Below are 22,684 nucleotides of genomic sequence, written 5' to 3' on the forward strand. Positions count from 1 at the left end.
AGCAGGAACCACCGACCAACAACACCTGCGTATCGGAACGAAGGAACGAGAGAGACCGCGCGACTTGTATGAAAGCGAGTGGGAGTGATCACACTAACTGCAGCAGGAGGAGGAGGAGGAGGAGGAGGAGGAGGAGGAGGAGGATCATTTGCCCGCTGGAGCAGCAACGGGAACAGATGCAGGACGGGCGACCGTCGTCGGAGTAGCACCGGGAACAGATGAAGTAACAGCAGTAACAGAACTAGCACTGACAACAGTGGCACCAACGGTAACAGTAATGACATCAGCAGAAGCGACACTAACACAACCCGCAGCACAACGTCCACAACAGGAGCATAAGCAATAACATTACAACAGTAGCGGCGTCAACAGTAATAACAACAGAACCACGAAACAGTAACAGAAGTAGAACTAAAAGCAGCATTAGTAACAGTAATAGTACTAACAGCAGCGTTACAAGCATTAACAGAACTAGAGCCAAGCAGCATTGACTAGAGTAACATAACTAGCAATCAAAACGGCAGCACCAATCAGTAACAGTAACGGTAATAAGAACGGCAGTACCAACAGTAACGGTACTATCAACGACAGCACCAACAGCAACGGTACTAATAACGGCAGCACCAACAATGATGGTACGAGCAACAGTAACACAAACAATTACGGTTCTAACAGAGGGCCTTACCAACAGGAGCATCAACAGTGGTACAAACAGAAGGAAAGGCATGAGTCAAAGCAGCATATAAGGCGGGACCGACAACAGCAGCTGTACCAGTCAATAACAGCAACAACAACAGAAGCAGCAATAACAAGAACAGCAGCCATGTCAACAGAAAAAACAACAGAGACAGTAGTAAGCAGCAATACCAATGAAATGGCTCCATAGAAACCAGCAGCTGAAGAAAGAAAGAAAGAGGAAACAGAAGAAGAAGAAGAAGAAATAGCAGAAGAAGAAGAAGAAGAAGAAGAAGAAGAAGAAGAAGAAGAAGAAGAAGAAGAAGAAGAAGAAGAAAAAGAAGAAGAAGAAGAAGGAGAAAAAGAAGAAGAAAAAGAAGAAGTAAAAGAATCAACAGTAGGAGGACCACAAGTCGTCGGTGAAGTAGCAGCATCGTCGTCAGCATCACCAACAACAGCAGCAACACCGCCAGCAGCAGCGCCAACAACAGCAGCAGCACCAACAGTAGCAGAAACACCAGCAGAATCGGCAACAGCAGCAGCTGTAGCACTAACACAAACAGTAACACCAGCAACAGCAACAACAGGAGAGGCAACAGAAGCAGCGTGCGTGAGTCGGCAGTGTTGCCAAAACGTCTGAGTTCATTTCAGCTCGTCGTTCTCACCATTATAAACTTTCATTTCAGCGCTGTAATTGGCTATGCTGTCGATCCATTCGCCATCTACGAAACTGGTGCAGACCAGCCAGTCTCTCTCTCCGGCATTTAATTAAACGAAAACTTTATTCTTTAACTAACCAGTGATCAACGATGTGGATTAATAACTCCAAGGATTACCACTTCACTTGGCGGGGAAGAAGTTGTCAAATTGTTAATAATTTGTGTTGACCATGGGCGAGTGTGGGGGGGTGAGGGTGCGAGGAGGAGGCTCCCAGGGCTGCCCTTGCCAGCCCTTCCCCTTACCATCCCTTTCCCTCTTCCCTTCCCCACACCCACCCCTTCTAACCTTCTAATCCTTCTCCAATCAGCCACAATAAAATAAGATGTGAGAGACAGGACTACACACACACACACACACACACACACAGTACCGGGAACAGCTGGCAGAAATGTCATCTGAGGTTACCGAGAGGTACCCGTCCACCACACCAGGTCGGGAGCAGGAGGGAGGAGGAGGAGGAGGAAGAGGAGGGAGACTAAGCCACTGAGTCAGACGAGCCCACCACACCAGGTGGGGAGGAGGAGGAGGGTGGGCAGAGGTTACCGAGTCAGAGGCGTCCTCCACACCAGGTGGGGGACGGAAAGGACACCGAATGGCATAGGTCCGCCACACCAGGTGAGGACGAGGAGGAGAGGTGCTGACAAGCGTTGGGGCATTGTGTCTACTGAGCTAAGACGCAACCACCATACCAAGTGGGAGTGAATGAGGAGCGCTGTTCCCACCGGGTAAGACGCGCCCAACACAGCAGGTGGGGGAGGAGTTGAGGTATTTACCAACAGGGAAGGGTTCGTGTTACACGGGTAGGTTGCTGGACACGTCTGAAGCAAGGGGTGTGGGTGGAGGGGGGCGCGTGCGCAGGTCAGGTCACTAGGATCATATGCCACGACTCACCGGAGGTAGGGGGAAAGGGGGAGACATGGGAGAAGAAGAGGGAGGGGGAAGGGGAAGACGGGGAAGAAGAGAGAGGGGGGAAGAGGTAAGAGGTTTGGGTATTACGAGAGTTGAAAGCTCTGAGGGTTGACCATCTGGGAGGTGTAAGTAATGAAGGCGTCTGCCTCCGTGTTCTGAGACAACTGTTATAATTTCTCGTAGTTCATCTGTTACTTCTGTAACACTGTTTCTCCTTTTCCTTGATGTGTTACACAGCGTCTTTATCACATCACTGTCTATTTTGCTACTGTTTTGTGTCTGATCGCCAAGTACATCTTTGTCAAAGTTCCTGTATGTGCACTTATGTACTTTCTGTAGTATAATGTTCTTTTTAAAGTGCCTCAAGTAATGTGTGGAAAGGAAGCGAGTGTTTAAAACTTATGTGATGACCCATACATAGCTACCCACAGCAAACAGGTTACACAAGAGCTCAGGGCTTGTAAGATGTCACCTGCAGAAAATTATTCTTTTTTTGTCTTTCTCCAGTTCAGGGAAACATGAACCTGGTACCATCAGGATATTACAGGGATTAAGCCAGCCAACATACGAGGACAAAGCTTACTCTCCTACACATCATGACTCGAAGGATAATACTATGTCCTGAAGGAGAGATTGAAACAGTTGGGGATATTACGCGATAGTCACCAGTGTATTAATGGTAGAGGCACCAGGTACTGGGCGATTATATAACACCTCTGTCAAAGCATTTCAATGTCAGCATAACAGTACCAGCATTATAATGTCAGCATAACGGTGCCAGCATTAAATTGTCAGCACTACAGTACCAGCATTTCAATGTCAGCATAACAGTACCAGCAAAATGTCAGAATAACAGTAACAGCATTATGTCAGCATAATAATACCAGCATTGCCAGCATAACAGTACCAGCATTAAATGCCAACATAACAGTAACAGCATTTTAATGTCAGCATTACAGTAGCAGCAGTATAATGTCGGCATAATAGTACCAGCATAATAACGTCAGCATAACAGTACCAGCATTATAATGTCAGCTGTACCAGCATGACGTCAGAATTACAGTACCAGCATAATAACGTCAGCATAATAGTACCAGCATTGTCAGCATAGCAGTACCAGCATAACGTCAGCATACCAGCACCAGCATAATAACGTCAGCATAACAGTTCCAGTATCATAGCGTCAGCATAACAGTAACAGCATAATAACGTCAGCCTAACAGTACCAGCATTATAACGTCAGCATAACAATACTAGCATTATAACATCAGCATAACAGTACCAGCATTATAACGTCAGATAACAGTACCAGCATTATAACGTCAGCATAACAGTACCAGCATTATAACGTCAGCATCACAGTACCAGCATTATAACGTCAGCATAACTACCAGCATTATAACGTCAGCATAACAGTAACAGCATTATAACGTCAGCATAACAGTAACAGCATCATGTCAGCATTACAGTATCCGCATCATATTTTTAGCATAAATAACATTAGCATTGCCAGCATAGGTACCAACATAGCAATGTCAAAAATAACAGCCAGCATAACAGCATCAGCATAACAGTGTTAGGAAAACAATGACAGTATTAGAGTTCTTGGTAAAGTAGTGGGTTAATAAAACGGTGGCAGCATAAATCTGGTAGCCTAGCTGTGTGAACATAACATCTATCCGAACTGTGCTTGCATAGCGATGCCAGTATAGCAATGCCAGCATAAAAGTGCTAGCATAGTCGTTAGCAAGCCAGTGTCAGCATAAGTGCGCTAGCATAAGTGTTAGCAAGACAGTGCAAGCATAAGAGTGCTAAAATAAGTATTAGCAAGACAAGTGCCAGCATAAGTGCTAGCAAGACCAATGCCAGTATTAGAAGGCTAGCATAAGTGTTAGCAAGGCAGTGTTACCCCAAGAGTGCTAGCATAAGTGTTAGCAAGGCAGTGTTACCCCAAGAGTGCTAGCATAAGTGTTAGCAAGGCAGTGTTACCCAAGAGTGCTAGCATAAGTGTTAGCAATACAAGTGCCAGCATAAGAGTGCTAGCATAGGTGTTAGCAAGACAGTGCCAGCATAAGAGTGCTAGCATAAGTGCTATCAAGGCAGTGTTACTATAAGAGTGCTAGCATAAGTGCTATAAAGGCAGTGTTACCATAAGAGTGCTCGCATAAATGTTAGCAAGACAGTGCAAACGTAAGATTGTGAGGAAAACCGAGGCAGCATATTCTCATCGCAAAACTGCCAGTATTATATAATAGTGCTAGAATAACAATATAAAACAATGCCAGCATAATGTGCCAGGATAAACGCTATTCATAGAGCCAAGGGTGCTATAAATATGCCTTAGTTCAGCAGTGAACACCACTGCCACTCTTGTGAACACACGCACACACACACACACACACACACGCACACACACACACACACACATACACACACACACACACACACACACACACACACACACATACACACACACACACACAGTACTTTGCCTTACAAGGGAGACTTTACCAGTCCTGAAAGTGAAAGTGTAAGGTGCACTATCCTCCCCCACCGTACACCAAACTCCCCCATGGTACACCATCCTCCCCCACGGTACACCATCCTCCCCCACGGTACACCATCCTCCCCCACCGTACACCAAACTCCCCCATGGTACACCATCCTCCCCACAGTACACCATCCTCCCCCACGGTACACCATCCTCCCCCACGGTACACCATCCTCCCCCACGGTACACCATCCTCCCTCATGGTACACAATCCTCCTCCACCGTACACCAAACTCCCCCATGGTACACCATCCTCCCCACAGTACACCAGCCTCCCCCACGGTACACCATCCTCCCACAGTACACCATCCTCCCCACGGTACACCATCCTCCCCCACGGTACACCATCCTCCCCCACGGTACACCATCCTCCCCCACGGTACACCATCCTCCCTCATGGTACACCATCCTCCCCCACGGTACACCATCCTCCCCCACGGTACACCATCCTCCCCCACGGTACACCATCCTCCCCCCACAGTACACATCCTCCCCCACGGTACATCATCCTCCTCCACGGTACACCATCCTCCCCAACGGTACACCATCCTCCCCCACGGTACACCATCCTCCCCCACGGTACACTATCCTCCCCACCGTACACCAAACTCCCCCATGGTACACCTTCCTCCCCACGGTACACCATCCTCCCCCACGGTACACCGTCCTCCCCACGGTACACCATCCTCCCTCATGGTACACCATCCTCCCCCACGGTACACCATCCTCCCCCACGGTACACCATCCTCCCCACGGTACACCATCCTCCCCCATGGTACACCATCCTCCCCCACGGTACACCATCCTCCCCCACGGTACACCATCCTCCCCCACGTACACCATCCTCCTCCACGGTACACCATCCTCCCCCATGGTACACCATCCTCCCCCACGGTACACCATCCTCCCCCACGGTACACCATCCTCCCCCACGGTACACCATCCTCCCCCACGGTACACCATCCTCCCCCCCGGTACACCAAACGTTATGGTACATGGCTATGCCGGAGGTCTGGCTCCCGGTACTGTTCACACGGTCTGTCACCAGCAGTGAAGGACACTTTGTACGGTCCCTCCCCTCCCCTCCCTCATTACCACCACCACTACCACCATCACCATCACCATCTGGTGCTTGTACCACCACTGTCACGTGACTGCAAGCCACTTGTACTCAACCCTTTACCAGTAAGTTACCTCAAGGCTCGCGTCGTGTCTATGGATATCACCTGACGTGATATCCATTTTCTATACGAAGAAAACATATCCACTGTTCTTGAGGCGCTTGGGAGGTTGCTTCTCTTCCCCCCCTCCTGGGCCACTCCACTCTGTTGTTACGTGTTGATCTGGTGGCGAATTCAGCGAACGCGGACCTGTCTGCTACACTGAGGATTTATCCCGTTCATTAACCTCTCTCTATTTCAGTTAAGGTCCGGCCTGTTGATGGACCGAAGCGGATCTGTGATCATGGAAGAATTCTTTCTCTTGGTTCAGCCTTGCAACTGTTTTACGTAACTGTATGACAGTCACACTTGTAGTCCCTGACGGTGGGGAAAAGCTGTCCCCAGTACTGTCACCGGGTAACAGGCGGGTCGAGGCGTGTTCTTCCTCTCACAGTTTAAGATGACGAGTTACCAGACGCCCGCCAGGGGGAAGGCTCCCCTACGCACCATGACCACGGCCGTTACTGTCTGGTCTCACAGGAACGTCAGACACAGGGATGGATCATGGTAAATGAGGTGGTAAAACACGGCGGTGCTGCTACTGTTGCTGGCGCTGATGGTGATGCTGCTGCTGTTGCTGGCGCTGCTGGTGATGCTGCTACTGTTGCTGGCGCTGATGGTGATGCTGCTGCTGTTGCTGGCGCTGATGGTGATGCTGCTGCTGTTGCTGGCGCTGATGGTGATGCTGCTGCTGTTGCTGGCGCTGATGGTGATGCTGCTGCTGTTGCTGGCGCTGATGGTGATGCTGCTGCTGTTGCTGGCGCTGATGGTGATGCTGCTGCTGTTGCTGGCGCTGATGGTGATGCTGCTGCTGTTGTTGGCGCTGCTGGTGATGCTGCTGCTGTTGTTGGCGCTGCTGGTGATGATGCTGCTGTTGTTGGCGCTGCTGGTGATGATGCTGCTGTTGTTGGCGCTGCTGGTGATGCTGCTGCTGTTGTTGGCGCTGCTGGTGATGCTGCTGCTGTTGTTGGCGCTGATGGTGATGCTGCTGCTGTTGTTGGCGCTGCTGGTGATGCTGCTACTGTTGTTGGCACTGCTGGTGATGCTGCTGATGTTGGCGCTGCTGGTGATGCTGCCGCTGTTGTTGGCGCTGCTGGTGATGATGCTGCTGTTGTTGGCGCTGCTGGTGATGCTGCTGCTGTTGTTGTCGCTGCTGGTGAAGCTGCTGCTGTTGTTGGCGCTGCTGGTGATGCTGCTACTGTTGTTGGCGCTGCTGGTGATGCTGCTGCTGTTGTTGGCGCTGCTGGTGATGCTGCTGCTGTTGTTGGCGCTGCTGGTGATGCCGCTGCTGTTGATGGCGCTGCTGATGATGCTGCTACTGTTGTTGGCGCTGCTGGTGATGCTGCTGCTGTTGATGGCGCTGCTGATGATGCTGCTGCTGTTGATGATGATGCTGTTATTGGCGCTGCTGGTGATGCTGCTACTGTTGTTGGTGCTACTACTGTTGATGGTGCTGCTGCTACTGTTGTTGGTGCTGCTGGTGATGCTGCTGCTGCTGTGATACAGCTGTGGGTGTTGGTACTGCTGTCCTGCAGCTGTCGCAGCGGGTGAAGAATGCACATCACGTAAGATGAGTGGCACTTCATGTCCATAATGACGTCCTTGCTGGTCTAATGGTTACACCTTCATTACAAAATGTTATTCACAGTCGTCTATCTCTTACCTCTTCACGGAGGAAGGAGTTCCTCTTAGTACCGTCAAAAGCGTTAGATCGCTACTGCATCTTGCCTTGCGCTGGTGTTACGGACTCAGACCAGGGAACACATCATGTACCATGTGAGTTATTTATGATACCACATGTCGTCCGCATAATGGAATACATCCATTAACGTAAGACATAGTTTCTCTTTTTCTTATATCATGAAATACATATCTTGGCTGATCTGTTTTGTGTATATGATACTACTTGATATTTTCAGTAGGTGGAAGGATGGAGTGAAAAAGATTTTGAGCGATTGGGGCCTGAACATACAGGAGGGTGAAAGGCGTGCAAGGAATAGAGAGAATTGGAACGCTGTGGTATACCGGGGTCGACGTGCTGTCAATGGATTGAACCAGGGCATGTGAAGCATTTGGGGTAAACCATGGTAAGTTTTGTGGGGCCTGGATGTGGAAAGGGAGTTGTGGTTTCGGTGCATTATACATGACAGCTAGAGACTGAGTGTGAACGAATGTGGCCTTTGTTGTCTTTTCCTAGCTCTACCTCGCGCGCATGCGGGGAGAGGGGGTTCTCATTTCATGTGTGGCGGGGAGGCGACGGGAATGAATAAAGGCAGCAAGTATGAATTCTGTACATGTGTATATATGTATATGTCTGTGTAAGTATATATACATATATATATATATATATATATATATATATATATATATATATATATATATATATATATATATACGTTGAAATGTATAGGTATGTATATGTGCGTGTGTGGACGTGTAGGTACATACATGTGTATGTGGGTGGGTTGGGCCATTCTTTCGTCTGTTTCCTCGCGCTACCTCGCTAACGCGGGAGACGGCGATTAACTATAATATAATGATATATATATATATATATATATATATATATATATATATATATATATATATATATATATATATATATATATATATATATATATATATATATATATATATATATATATATATGTATATATATTCACATATATATATATATATATATATATATATATATATATATATATATATATATATATATATTCACATATATATATATATATATATATATATATATATATATATCATTATATTATAGTCGCCACCCCGCCGCTACACACGAAATAGCATTCATCCCACCCCCTACCTTCATCGAGGTAGCGCCAGGAACAAACAAAAAAGGCCCCATTCGTTCACACTCAGTCTCTAGCTGTCATGTGTAATGCACCGAAACCACAGCTCCCTTTCCACATCCAGGTAGCCATATGTCGACTAGCCCCAAGGGCAGGATAAACAGCTAGGCTGACTGTGATCCGACACAGACACGTCCGGGATTGAAAGAAGGCAAACCTGCGACACTGGAAGCTGTCCAGTTGTTCATCATGTCGATGTTCAGTGTTCCATATGAACCGTTTGCTCACTTCTATGTCGCACGTGATGTCATTCAGGTTACGTCACAGCCACCACGAGCACTGTGACGTGACGTGTTGCCAGGTCTTTATTTCAGTATGCACAGACGGTCTACGCCCGTGGCACAGTGTCTGAGTTTGAGTTATGGGGAGAGAGGAAAATAAGGATGGATCAACCCACACCACTACGAATGAGAAAGGGAAAGGAACTCAACAGCACGAGAAATAGGTTACGCCTTCTCTAATCTGACTGTCTTTCATGGTATGCCGTCAAACAGACAGAAGCTAGACATTACATATGCATCGGTATGAGAGAGAGAGAGAGAGAGAGAGAGAGAGAGAGAGAGAGAGAGAGAGAGAGAGAGAGAGAGAGAAGAGAGAGAGAGGCTAATTAACAACCACATCGTCTAGCTAGCCCTCCTCCTCATGTCAGCACACCCGAGGCATGATAATGTACACAAGTTCCACTACCTTCATGGAGAGGCAGGAGAGGGAAGCGACTAAGGGAACGTGTAGAACAGGCATTTCTCCCATGAGGCTCCCGTTCAAGATGCAGAGATGCGTGTCAACCGAAGCATTACAGCCAGGGGAGCTATGGTGATGTGCGGGTAATGGAGAAACATTCGGTGTGGAGGAAGAAAAGACACCAGAGGAACCGATGAGCTATGACGAGGTCACCTGCTGGAGGAGATCTTTGATTTTGTACCGGTAACCCCAGCAAGTCTATTGTGCACCGTATGCTTATCCTGTGAGCGGTAGCGCAAAAGGATTACACAGGTCACAAAGGGTCTTACTCAGGTCCCTGCGGGTCATCATTACATAGGCTGTTACCAGAGCTCCTAATCTGTAAAGATTGAGACAGGATAGTGCGGCAGCGACATCTGCCTGTAACCATGTCAGTGGTGGTGTCCCCCAGGGTTCTGCCTCATCACCTACGACCTTTCTTACCTCCCGTGAGCCGATCTCCATCCTTCAACCTCCAACGCTATTCATTCCTACACCGACGACTCCACTGGTCTACCTCGTACGACGATAGGGATCGAGGTAGGCTGGGACGAGTGGCTAGGACGAGTGGCTGGTGCGTGGGGGGGTGTGTGTGCTGGGATGAGGAGGACGGGGTAGGGAAGGGGGCGGAGGTTAAGAGCTATAAATCATCTCTTATCTGGCCAACGAAAGATAGATAAGAAGGAGAGGTAAAAAGGATGTACCATTGGTGAGGTGCGAGACCGCATGGGATCATGAGTGATGCATAAACTCACCAGGGCTTTGGGCTTATAGCAAGGTGACTCATCATGGTAGGTATGGAGCGTCCGGAGGAGCTTGCTTATAGAGGGAAGTGACTCATGCATGGTTTGTTTATATAAGGATGTGACTCATGGATGGTTTGCATTTGCCAGTGACTCATATATGGTTTGTATATAAAGGCAGGTGAATCATGGATGGTTTATATATATATATATATATATATATATATATATATATATATATATATATATATATATATATATATATATATATAATTGAAATCGCACTTCAGTAGACATGTCTGGTGGAGACAATCCACCTCATCAGGTGGCAGTACTTAACAAAGTTATTCAAATCCCAACATAACAATTGGTTCCTGCTAACATGTATAGAAAAATTACATGTTAAGTAAAATTGTATGAACTCCTACAGAAGTACGATTTCACTTTCATACTACCATCACGGACATGTGTGATAATCATATCTATTATCTCTCTCTCTCTCTCTCTCTCTCTCTCTCTCTCTCTCTCTCTATATATATATATATATATATATATATATATATATATATATATACTATATATATATATATATATATATATATATATATATATATATATTTCATTTTTCATTTTATTTCCCCATACATATTCGTATTTCCCACGTTAGCAAGATAGTGTTAAGAACAGAGGACTGAACCTTACAGGAAAATCCTCACTTGGGCCCCCTTCTCTGTTCCTTCTTTTGGAAAATTAAAAACTGGAGGGGAAGATTTCCAGCCCCTCCCTCTCCCGCCTCTTTTAGTCGCTTTCTACGACACGCGGGGAATACGTGAGAAGTATTCTTTCTCCCCAATCCCCAGGGATAATATATATATTATCCCTGGGGATAGGGGAGAAAGAATACTTCCCATGTATTTCCCGAGTGTCGTAGAAGGCGACTAAAAGGGGAGGGAGCGGGGCTGAAAGTCCTCCCCTCCCGTTTATAATTTTCCAAAAGAAAGAACGGAGAGGTGGGCCAAGTGAAGATATTCCCTCTAAGGCTCACTCCTGTTCTTAACGCTACCTCGCTAACGTGGGATAAGGCGAATATCTATATCTATATCTATCTATCTATCTATCTATCTATCTATCTATCTATATATATATATATATATATATATATATATATATATATATATATAAATATATATATATATATATATATTTTTTTTTTTTTTTTTTTTTGCTTTGTCGCTGTCTCCCGCGTTTGCGAGGTAGCGCAAGGAAACAGACGAAAGAAATGGCCGAACCCACCCCCATACACATGTATATACATACACGTCCACACACGCAAATATACATACCTACACAGCTTTCCATGGTTTACCCCAGACGCTTCACATGCCCTGATTCAATCCACTGACAGCACGTCAACTCCGGTATACCACATCGATCCAATTCACTCTATTCCTTGCCCTCCTTTCACCCTCCTGCATGTTCAGGCCCCGATCACACAAAATCTTTTTCACTCCATCTTTCCACCTCCAATTTGGTCTCCCACTTCTCCTCGTTCCCTCCACCTCCGACACATATATCCTCTTGGTCAATCTTTCCTCACTCATTCTCTCCATGTGCCCAAACCATTTCAAAACACCCACTTCTGCTCTCTCAACCACGCTAATTTTATTTCCACACATCTCACTTACCCTTACGTTACTTACTCGATCAAACTACCTCACACCACACATTGTCCTCAAACATCTCATTTCCAGCACATCCACCCTCCTGCGCACAACTCTATCCATAGCCCACGCCTCGCAACCATACAAAATTGTTGGAACCACTATTCCTTCAAACATACCCATTTTTTGCTGTCCGAGATAATGTTCTCGACTTCCACACATTCTTCAAGGCTCCCAGGATTTTCGCCCCCTCCCCCACCCTATGATCCACTTCCGCTTCCATGGTTCCATCAACTGCCAGATCCACTCCCAGATATCTAAAACACTTTACTTCCTCCAGTTTTTCTCCATTCAAACTCACCTCCCAATTGACTTGACCCTCACCCCTACTGTACCTAATAACCTTGCTCTTATTCATATTTACTCTTAACTTTCTTCTTCACACACTTTACCAAACTCAGTCACCAGCTTCTGCAGTTTCTCACATGAATCAGCCACCAGCGCTGTATCATAAGCGAACAACAACTGACTCACTTCCCAAGCTCTCTCATCCCCAACAGACTTCATACTTGCCCCTCTTTCCAAGACTCTTGCATTCACCTCCCTAACAACCCCATCCATAAACAAATTAAACAACCATGGAGACATCACACACCCCTGCCGCAAACCTACATTCACTGAGAACCAATCACTTTCCTCTCTTCCTACACGTACACATGCCTTACATCCTCGATAAAAACTTTTCACTGCTTCTAACAACTTGCCTCCCACACCATATATTCTTAATACCTTCCACAGAGCATCTCTATCAACTCTATCATATGCCTTCTCCAGATCCATAAATGCTACATACAAATCCATTTGCTTTTCTAAGTATTTCTCACATACATTCTTCAAAGCAAACACCTGATCCTACACATCCTCTACCACTTCTGAAACCGCACTGCTCTTCCCCAATCTGATGCTCTGTACATGCCTTCACCCTCTCAATCAATACCCTCCCATATAATTTACCAGGAATACTCAACAAACTTATACCTCTGTAATTTGAGCACTCACTCTTATCCCCTTTGCCTTTGTACAATGGCACTATGCACGCATTCCGCCAATCCTCAGGCACCTCACCATGAGTCATACATACATTAAATAACCTTACCAACCAGTCAACAATACAGTCACCCCCCTTTTTAATAAATTCCACTGCAATACCATCCAAACCTGCTGCCTTGCCGGCTTTCATCTTCCGCAAAGCTTTTACTACCTCTTCTCTGTTTACCAAATCATTTTCCCTAACCCTCTCACTTTGCACACCACCTCGACCAAAACACCCTATATCTGCCACTCTGTCATCAGACACATTCAACAAACCTTCAAAATACTCATTCCATCTCCTTCTCACATCACCGCTACTTGTTATCACCTCCCCATTTACGCCCTTCACTGAAGTTCCCATTTGCTCCCTTGTCTTACGCACCCTATTTACCTCCTTCCAGAACATCTTTTTATTCTCCCTAAAATTTACTGATAGTCTCTCACCCCAACTCTCATTTGCCCTTTTTTTCACCTCTTGCACCTTTCTCTTGACCTCCTGTCTCTTTCTTTTATACTTCTCCCACTCAATTGCATTTTTTCCCTGCAAAAATCGTCCAAATGCCTCTCTCTTCTCTTTCACTAATACTCTTACTTCTTCATCCCACCACTCACTACCCTTTCTAAACAGCCCACCTCCCACTCTTCTCATGCCACAAGCATCTTTTGCGCAATCCATCACTGATTCCCTAAATACATCCCATTCCTCCCCCACTCCCCTTACTTCCATTGTTCTCACCTTTTTCCATTCTGTACACAGTCTCTCCTGGTACTTCCCCACACAGGTCTCCTTCCCAAGCTCACTCACTCTCACCACCTTCTTCACCCCAACATTCACTCCTCTTTTCTGAAAACCCATACTAATCTTCACCTTAGCCTCCACAAGATAATGATCAGACATCCCTCCAGTTGCACCTCTCAGCACATTAACATCCAAAAGTCTCTCTTTCGCACGCCTGTCAATTAACACGTAATCCAATAACGCTCTCTGGCCATCTCTCCTACTTACAAGGAGTAGCAATACTCCTGAAACAGGAGTTGTGGGAGTATGTGATAGAATGTAAGAAAGTAAATTCTCGATTAATATGGGTAAAATTGAAAGTTGATGGAGAGAGGTGGGTGATTATTGGTGCATATGCACCTGGGCATGAGAAGAAAGATCATGAGAGGCAAGTGTTTTGGGAGCAGCTGAATGAGTGTGTTAGCGGTTTTGATGCACGAGACCGGGTCATAGTGATGGGTGATTTGAATGCAAAGGTGAGTAATGTGGCAGTTGAGGGAATAATTGGTATGCATGGGGTGTTCAGTGTTGTAAATGGAAATGGTGAAGAGCTTGTAGATTTATGTGCTGAAAAAGGACTGATGATTGGGAATACCTGGTTTAAAAAGCGAGATATACATATCTATATCTATCTATCTATATATATATATATATATATATATATATATATATATATATATATATATATATATATATATATATTTTTTTTTTTGCTTTGTCGCTGTCTCCCGCGTTTGCGAGGTAGCGCAAGGAAACAGACGAAAGAAATGGCCGAACCCACCCCGATACACATGTATATACATACACGTCCACACACGCAAATATACATACCTACACAGCTTTCCATAGTTTACCCCAGACGCTTCACATGCCCTGATTCAATCCACTGACAGCAAGTCAACCCCGGTATACCACATCGATCCAATTCACTCTATTCCTTGCCCTCCTTTCACCCTCCTGCATGTTCAGGCCCCGATCACACAAAATCTTTTTCACTCCATCTTTCCACCTCCAATTTGGTCTCCCACTTCTCCTCGTTCCCTCCACCTCCGACACATATATCCTCTTGGTCAATCTTTCCTCACTCATTCTCTCCATGTGCCCAAACCATTTCAAAACACCCACTTCTGCTCTCTCAACCACGCTAATTTTATTTCCACACATCTCTCTTACCCTTACGTTACTTACTCGATCAAACTACCTCACACCACACATTGTCCTCAAACATCTCATTTCCAGCACATCCACCCTCCTGCGCACAACTCTATCCATAGCCCACGCCTCGCAACCATACAAAATTGTTGGAACCACTATTCCTTCAAACATACCCATTTTTGCTTTCCGAGATAATGTTCTCGACTTCCACACATTCTTCAAGGCTCCCAGGATTTTCGCCCCCTCCCCCACCCTATGATCCACTTCCGCTTCCATGGTTCCATCAACTGCCAGATCCACTCCCAGATATCTAAAACACTTTACTTCCTCCAGTTTTTCTCCATTCAAACTTACCTCCCAATTGACTTGACCCTCAACCCTACTGTACCTAATAACCTTGCTCTTATTCATATTTACTCTTAACTTTCTTCTTTCACACACTTTACCAAACTCAGTCACCAGCTTCTGCAGTTTCTCACATGAATCAGCCACCAGCGCTGTATCATCAGCGAACAACAACTGACTCACTTCCCAAGCTCTCTCATCCCCAACAGACGTCATACTTGCCCCTCTTTCCAAAACTCTTGCATTCACCTCCCTAACAACCCCATCCATAAACAAATTAAACAACCATGGAGACATCACACACCCCTGCCGCAAACCTACATTCACTGAGAACCAATCACTTTCCTCTCTTCCTACACGTACACATGCCTTACATCCTCGATAAAAACTTTTCACTGCTTCTAACAACTTGCCTCCCACACCATATATTCTTAATACCTTCCACAGAGCATCTCTATCAACTCTATCATATGCCTTCTCCAGATCCATAAATGCTACATACAAATCCATTTGCTTTTCTAAGTATTTCTCACATACATTCTTCAAAGCAAACACCTGATCTACACATCCTCTACCACTTCTGAAACCACAATGCTCTTCCCCAATCTGATGCTCTGTACATGCCTTCACCCTCTCAATCAATACCCTCCCATATAATTTACCAGGAATACTCAACAAACTTATACCTCTGAAATTTGAGCAGTCACTCTTATCCCCTTTGCCTTTGTACAATGGCACTATGCACGCATTCCGCCAATCCTCAGGCACCTCACCATGAGTCATACATACTTTAAATAACCTTACCAACCAGTCAATAATACAGTCACCCCCTTTTTTAATAAATTCCACTGCAATACCATCCAAACCATTTATGGGGCCTTTGTTGTCTTTTCCTAGTGCTACCTCGCACACATGAGGGGGGAGGGGGATGGTATTCCATGTGTGGCGAGGTGGCGATGGGAATGAATAAAGGCAGACAGTGTGAATTGTTTGCATGGGTATATATATATGTGTGTTTGTGTGTGTGTATATAAGTGTACATTGATATGTATAGGTATGTATATTTGCGTGTGTGGACGTGTATGTATATACATTGTGTATGGGGGTGGGTTGGGCCATTACTTTCGTCTGTTTCCTTGCGCTACCTCGCAAACGCCGGAGACAGCGACAAAGCAAAATAAATGAAATAAATAAATATATATATATATATATATATATATATATATATATATATATATATATATATATATATATATATATATATATTGGAAAGCATCACAATTTTGATCGAGATCAAGATATTCCTATGAGTCCACGGGGAAAATGAAACACGAAAAGTTCCCAAGTGCACTTTCGTGTAATAATCACATCATCAGGGGAGACATAAGAGAGAAATATAACTCAGTTGATATACATCGAAGAGATGAAGCTAGGACGCCATTTGGACAATCGCATGTTTACCAAATGGCATCCCAGCTGACTGTTATATTTCTCTCTTGTTTCTCCCCTGATGATGTGATTATTACACGAAAGTGCACTTGGGAACTTTTCGTGTTTCATGTTCCCCGTGGACTCATAGGAATATATATATATATATATATATATATATATATATATATATATATATATATATATATATATATATATATATATATAAGGAGGTGACTTATGGATGGTTTTTATATAAAGGGAAGTGACCCATGCATGATTTGTACATAATGAGAGATAACTCATGAATGGTTTGATATACAGGAAGATGACTCGTGGAGGGTTTGTTTTCACGGGAGAATAGCTAAACAAATGCATGCTAAGGAACACTGTCTTAACATGTCCATTGACAAATACGAACAGGAATAAAGAAAGACAAATGTGAAGAAAATGCACACTCTCTCTCTCTCTCTCTCTCTCTCTCTCTCTCTCTCTCTCTCTCTCTCTCTATCTATCTATCTATCTATCTATCTCACACACACACACACACACACACACACATACACACACACACCGACGACGCAAGAGCAAAACTTTAATGTTTAAAGAAAGAAATATGTAATGCAGGTCACGGCCCTTGCTTGGCACGGCAGGGTGGGGAACGGTGTGTACGTGCTTGCCAGGGAGAAGTGCGGAGTGCACGGGTTTGCACGGCATGTGGGAAAGGAAATGTCAGGGAAGGCCTATTAGGAAAGGACACGACAGGGCCAGGCATAGTAGGGAGAGCTACGCAAGAAGACAAGAGCTTAATAGGCAGGGCATGGCAGGGAGTGGACCGGCAGGGAGAAGCACTGAAGGAAGAGACTGTGTAGGAAGGGGAACGGCAGGAAGGGGAAAGGCAGGCAGGGAGGGAGGAAGGGAAGAGCCCAGTCTGACCATTCAGGCGCCGCTCAACCCATGTAAATGTAAATAATGTTGTGTTCATGTTTGTTTGTATGACCTTATTCGCCTTGTCTTTGAGTACATATGATTTTCAAATTCTTTTTTGGCTCATATGCCTTTGTGTGTGTGTGTGTGTGTGTGTGTGTGTGTGTGTGTGTGTGTGCCAGGAGAGAGAGAGAGAGAGAGAGAGAGAGAGAGAGAGAGAGAGAGAGAGAGAGAGAGAGAGAGAGAGAGAGAGAGAGAGAGGCTGGGGGACCCCTGACAAGAGCCACAGCAGGACGACCAACAGCAAGACTGTGTGTCTACAGCGATGACTTGGTTCGCATTGCGACACTCTGGTCCGCCGCGTCCTGAACACACTACAGAAGACGAGAAATATGGCAACATTTGTGAGACGTGTCACTCCTGACTCACGTCGACCCAGTGAAACGCTTGAGGTGTGGCGTGGGATGATGGCTGCAAGCAAGCAAGCACGATATTCGATTCATTCACGGACGGTTTTTCCCCCCACGCAATATGGTAATTTCGAATAGCCTCTGACCTTAAGTGACCTTAATGGAGGCATATACCAGGTCACGAAGGTCAAGCAACTAACGGCATCAAGAGGGTGTGTGGGTCTGGGGGAGACGGAGCCTCTGATCTGCTTTATAACTTGTGATGGACGCGAGAGAAGTTCAGGTCGTCACCTGACGGACGCCACCACGACCTCGAAGTGTTCATGTTCTGCTTCCTCTGCTTGCCTGACGTGGATCCAGCCGTCAGTTGAGAAACATAATCCAAATGATGGATACGACGGTGTCTGAGTGGGTGATGGCCAGAGTTAAAGGCATACGCATGAGCCAGCAACCTGATGAACAAAAGCCAGTGAATGAAGAGGTTTGGAATGTATCAGACCATTGACCGTCCCACTACATATTGTGGCCAGGGCATGACATGACAGGTACTGGACAAACCTGAGTGTATAGAGTTATACAAATGTAGAGGAACATGTGGCAAGGTACGGAGGTGGGCTGTGGGCGCTGCGAAGAGCTCCAGTAAAGTTAGAAAACAAAATTGTTCCACACACACACACACACACACACACACACACACAAGCAAACCCCCCTACCCGAGAGGCGAATTGCATAGGCAATACTGTACATGTGTTCCTGGTAAAAATTATATCAATCAGTTAATTTAATTACTTTAATCACCAGGTCCCTCACATGCTATGGTTTAAGCAAGACATTTAAGGCACGGTATAGAATCTGAGTCTGGACAACAAACTATAAGTAAGAATATTCAAAAGATTTCCACATTACTGTTTACCTCGTCCCTTTCACAGACTCAACTGTCGGAGTTATCAATTGCTGCTAATATGTTATCTTCCCGGGTAAGTAAAACAGGTATTCTGTACCCCTGGGCTACGGAGGAAGCGTGTAAGCGTTTGTTTGGTAGACAAAATCCTGTCCACACCAAGCGCGTCCTTGACCTGTGACCCATCTTCCTGTAATGAACAGAGATCCTATTTGCAGTGATCCTCTGAGAGTAAACAAGAGGAAGAGAGGGAGCAGGATGAGGGAGGAGAATGTCTACCGTGAAGACAAGGAGGAGAAGGATTAAAGGAGAGTGAAAGGAAGTACACTGAAGAGTAGTGGAAATCTAAACAGAAAACGAGGTAACTAGAAACATGAACATTTGTGAGCGAATGTAGTGTGTCTCTGTGCACTACCACTCACCTCCAGGGGGGAGGCTCATTCTCAATGTACCCTCGATATAACTAAATTCACTTCACCCTCGACTCACGCATCTTCGCCTTAACCCTCGAGAAACGTATCTTGACTTCACCAATAGCTAACGCATCTTCACCTCAACCTCTACAAACGCATTTTCATCACAACTTCAATACTACTTTTGGAAAGAAAAAGTGGCAGTCCTTCCAACAAGACATCATGGTGACAAAAGGAAGATAAGCGAGGAAAGAAGAGGAGAGAGGTAGAGGATGAAGAGGAGGAGAGTAAGAGGAGATAGAGGAAGAGCAATGGGAAATGAGAAAGTGCTGACTTGCGGCAAACAGAAGGAAGGAAGAGATTATGCGGAAAATCAGAGAATAGACCCGAGTAAAAAAAAAAGACTGAGAAAAAAAATCGATGAGAGTGAACACGTAAGGAAGAAAATGACAGACCAAGGAGGAAAATGTGCAGCAGGATGACGAGAGGGAAGACAAGGAGGGCGAGAGGCTAAGGTAAGGATTAGCGGGAGGAAGGAAATTGTAGCGACATTATCCAGAGTCACCACACGCGCCATGCAAGCCCTCTGACCAGCACTCGCTAAAACACGATAAGGAAACATGAGGAAAAAGATAAGACAGTTCAAGGGATATAAAGGAGAGTCAGACTGAGGATGCAAGAGGGAGGAGGAGGAGGAGGAGGAGGAGGAGGAGGAGGAGGAGAGAGCCAGAGAAGAATGAGGACGAGAGTAAGAATACGAATGAAATGAGGAGAGAGAGAGAGAGAGAGAGAGAGAGAGAGAGAGAGAGAGAGAGAGAGAGAGAGAGAGAGAGAGAGAGAGAGAGAGAGAGAGGACGTCAAGGTCTTCCAAGTTATACCTACATGTAAGAGATGTGAGGGGGAAAAAAAAAAACTGTCATTTCATCGTGTCTTTCGAGAGATAGAGCACGGGCCTGAGGGAGAGAGGGAGGGAGGGACGCGGTGCACCTCAAGGTTCATGACTCAGAGAGCAAAGGTGAAAGCGACTTCCCCTTCGGGAGCGCAGGTCAATCTTCCACAGGTGTACACAACTGCCTGACAAAACCAAGATAAAGTCGCAGGTTAGGACATGAACACTGCTCGAAATTCAGGTATTAGCACTGGAGAAATCGTCTCGAAGGCAAAATATACCCACATACAGTACAGGTATATACATACAGGTTTTGTACAGAAACAGGTACATACATACCCTGGGAGAATGATCATATCCCCTCTAATCTGCCATAAGGAGTGAACCGGGACAGGTGAACATGAACGATACGTGTGAGAAACATGATGTGAAAAATGGAAGCACAAAGAAATCGATAAAGAAAAATACAGACACAGAGCAACAGACACAACACTGAAGCCTCACAGCTACAGACAAAATGACAGACAGCTATAACAGACGAGCCGGTGTGACAGCTTCACACAGCAACAACAGACGGGCTGGTACGACAGCAGAGTACACCAACATCACCAAGACCAGTGTGACAGTAGAGTACACCAACATCACCAAGACCAGTGTGACAGTAGAGTACACCAACATCACCAAGACCAGTGTGACAGCAGAGTACACCAACATCACCAGGACCAGTGTGACAGCAGAGTACACCAACATCACCAAGACCAGTGTGACAGTAGAGTACACCAACATCACCAAGACCAGTGTGACAGCAGAGTACACCAACATCACCAAGACCAGTGTGACAGCAGAGTACACCAACATCACCAAGACCAGTGTGACAGCAGAGTACACCAACATCACCAGGACCAGTGTGACAGCAGAGTACACCAACATCACCAAGACCAGTGTGACAGTAGAGTACACCAACATCACCAAGACCAGTGTGACAGCAGAGTACACCAACATCACCAAGACCAGTGTGACAGCAGAGTACACCAACATCACCAGGACCAGTGTGACAGCAGCCAGCAGGCCGGTGCGACAGAACACTGAGGTCTGGAATCGAAAAGGAAAGTCGTCCGGCCAAAGGCGCAAGTCAGCTGGTTGCCTCACACCTGTGGCGTGGTCCCAACACCACGTCTGTGCTATGGTTCCCACACCTGCGTCGTGGTTCCTACACCTGTGTCGTGGTTTCCACACCTGTGTCGTGGTTCCTACACCTGTTTCGTGGTTCCCACACCTGCGTCGTGGTTCCTACAACTGTGTCGTGGTTCCCACACCTGCACCAGGTATGTGGTGTGGTTCCTACACCTGCGTCGTGGTTCCCACACCTGCACCACGTCTGTCTTGTGGTTCCTACGCCTGTGTCGTGGTTCCTACAACTGCCTCATGGTTTCTATATTTGTCTCGAGGCCGCCACACCTGTGCTGATGACCTCAACCCGTGTCGTGACCTGTCTTAAGCTGCCCACGTCGCAGCTCTGGATCCCACACCTCTGTCTTGTCCACTGACCTTTTTGTTGACGCCCCAGTTCATATCGGAACTTACCACACTTCAGAAGAAGCCTGCCACACTTCAGTAGAAGCCTGCCACACTTACACTGTAGCCTGCCATACCTGTAATGCAGCCTATCACATCTGTATTGTAGACTAGTAGAATTGTATCTCAGTATACCACACTTGTCTAGTAGCCTTCGTATCGCAGTCTACAGCACCTGTATCGTAATCTACCACACTTGCACAGCAGCGTAAAACACCTTTCATCGTAGTCTACCACACTTGCATCGTTGCCCAACACATTCGTATCGTAGCCCATCACACACGTACGGCAGCCAAACACTCTTGTAGCATAACACATGACACTTATATCGTAGCAAACCACACATGTACCAAAGTCCACCACACTCGTATCGTAGCTTACCACATCTGTTTTGTAGCCTACCAAACTTCTATCGTAGCCCATCACACTGTTATCGTACCTTAACATGCATGTATCGTAACCTACTTCACTTGTATCGTAGTCCATCAACTTATATCGTACCCTAACACGCATGCGTCGTGGTCTACTACACATTCACCATAGCTTATGACACCTGCATCGTGGCCCCTGCATCTGCCACGGGTCTCATGGACCCACGTTTCCGTCAAACCCTCTCCCCTCCACACCTGCATTCTGGCCTCCAAGTCTGTCAATGGGTCCCCACACCTGCACCATGGCCTCCACATCTGTTAATGGCTACCA

The sequence above is a fragment of the Panulirus ornatus genome, chromosome 12 (assembly GCF_036320965.1).
Source record: "Panulirus ornatus isolate Po-2019 chromosome 12, ASM3632096v1, whole genome shotgun sequence".
NCBI classification, from domain to species: domain Eukaryota; kingdom Metazoa; phylum Arthropoda; class Malacostraca; order Decapoda; family Palinuridae; genus Panulirus; species Panulirus ornatus.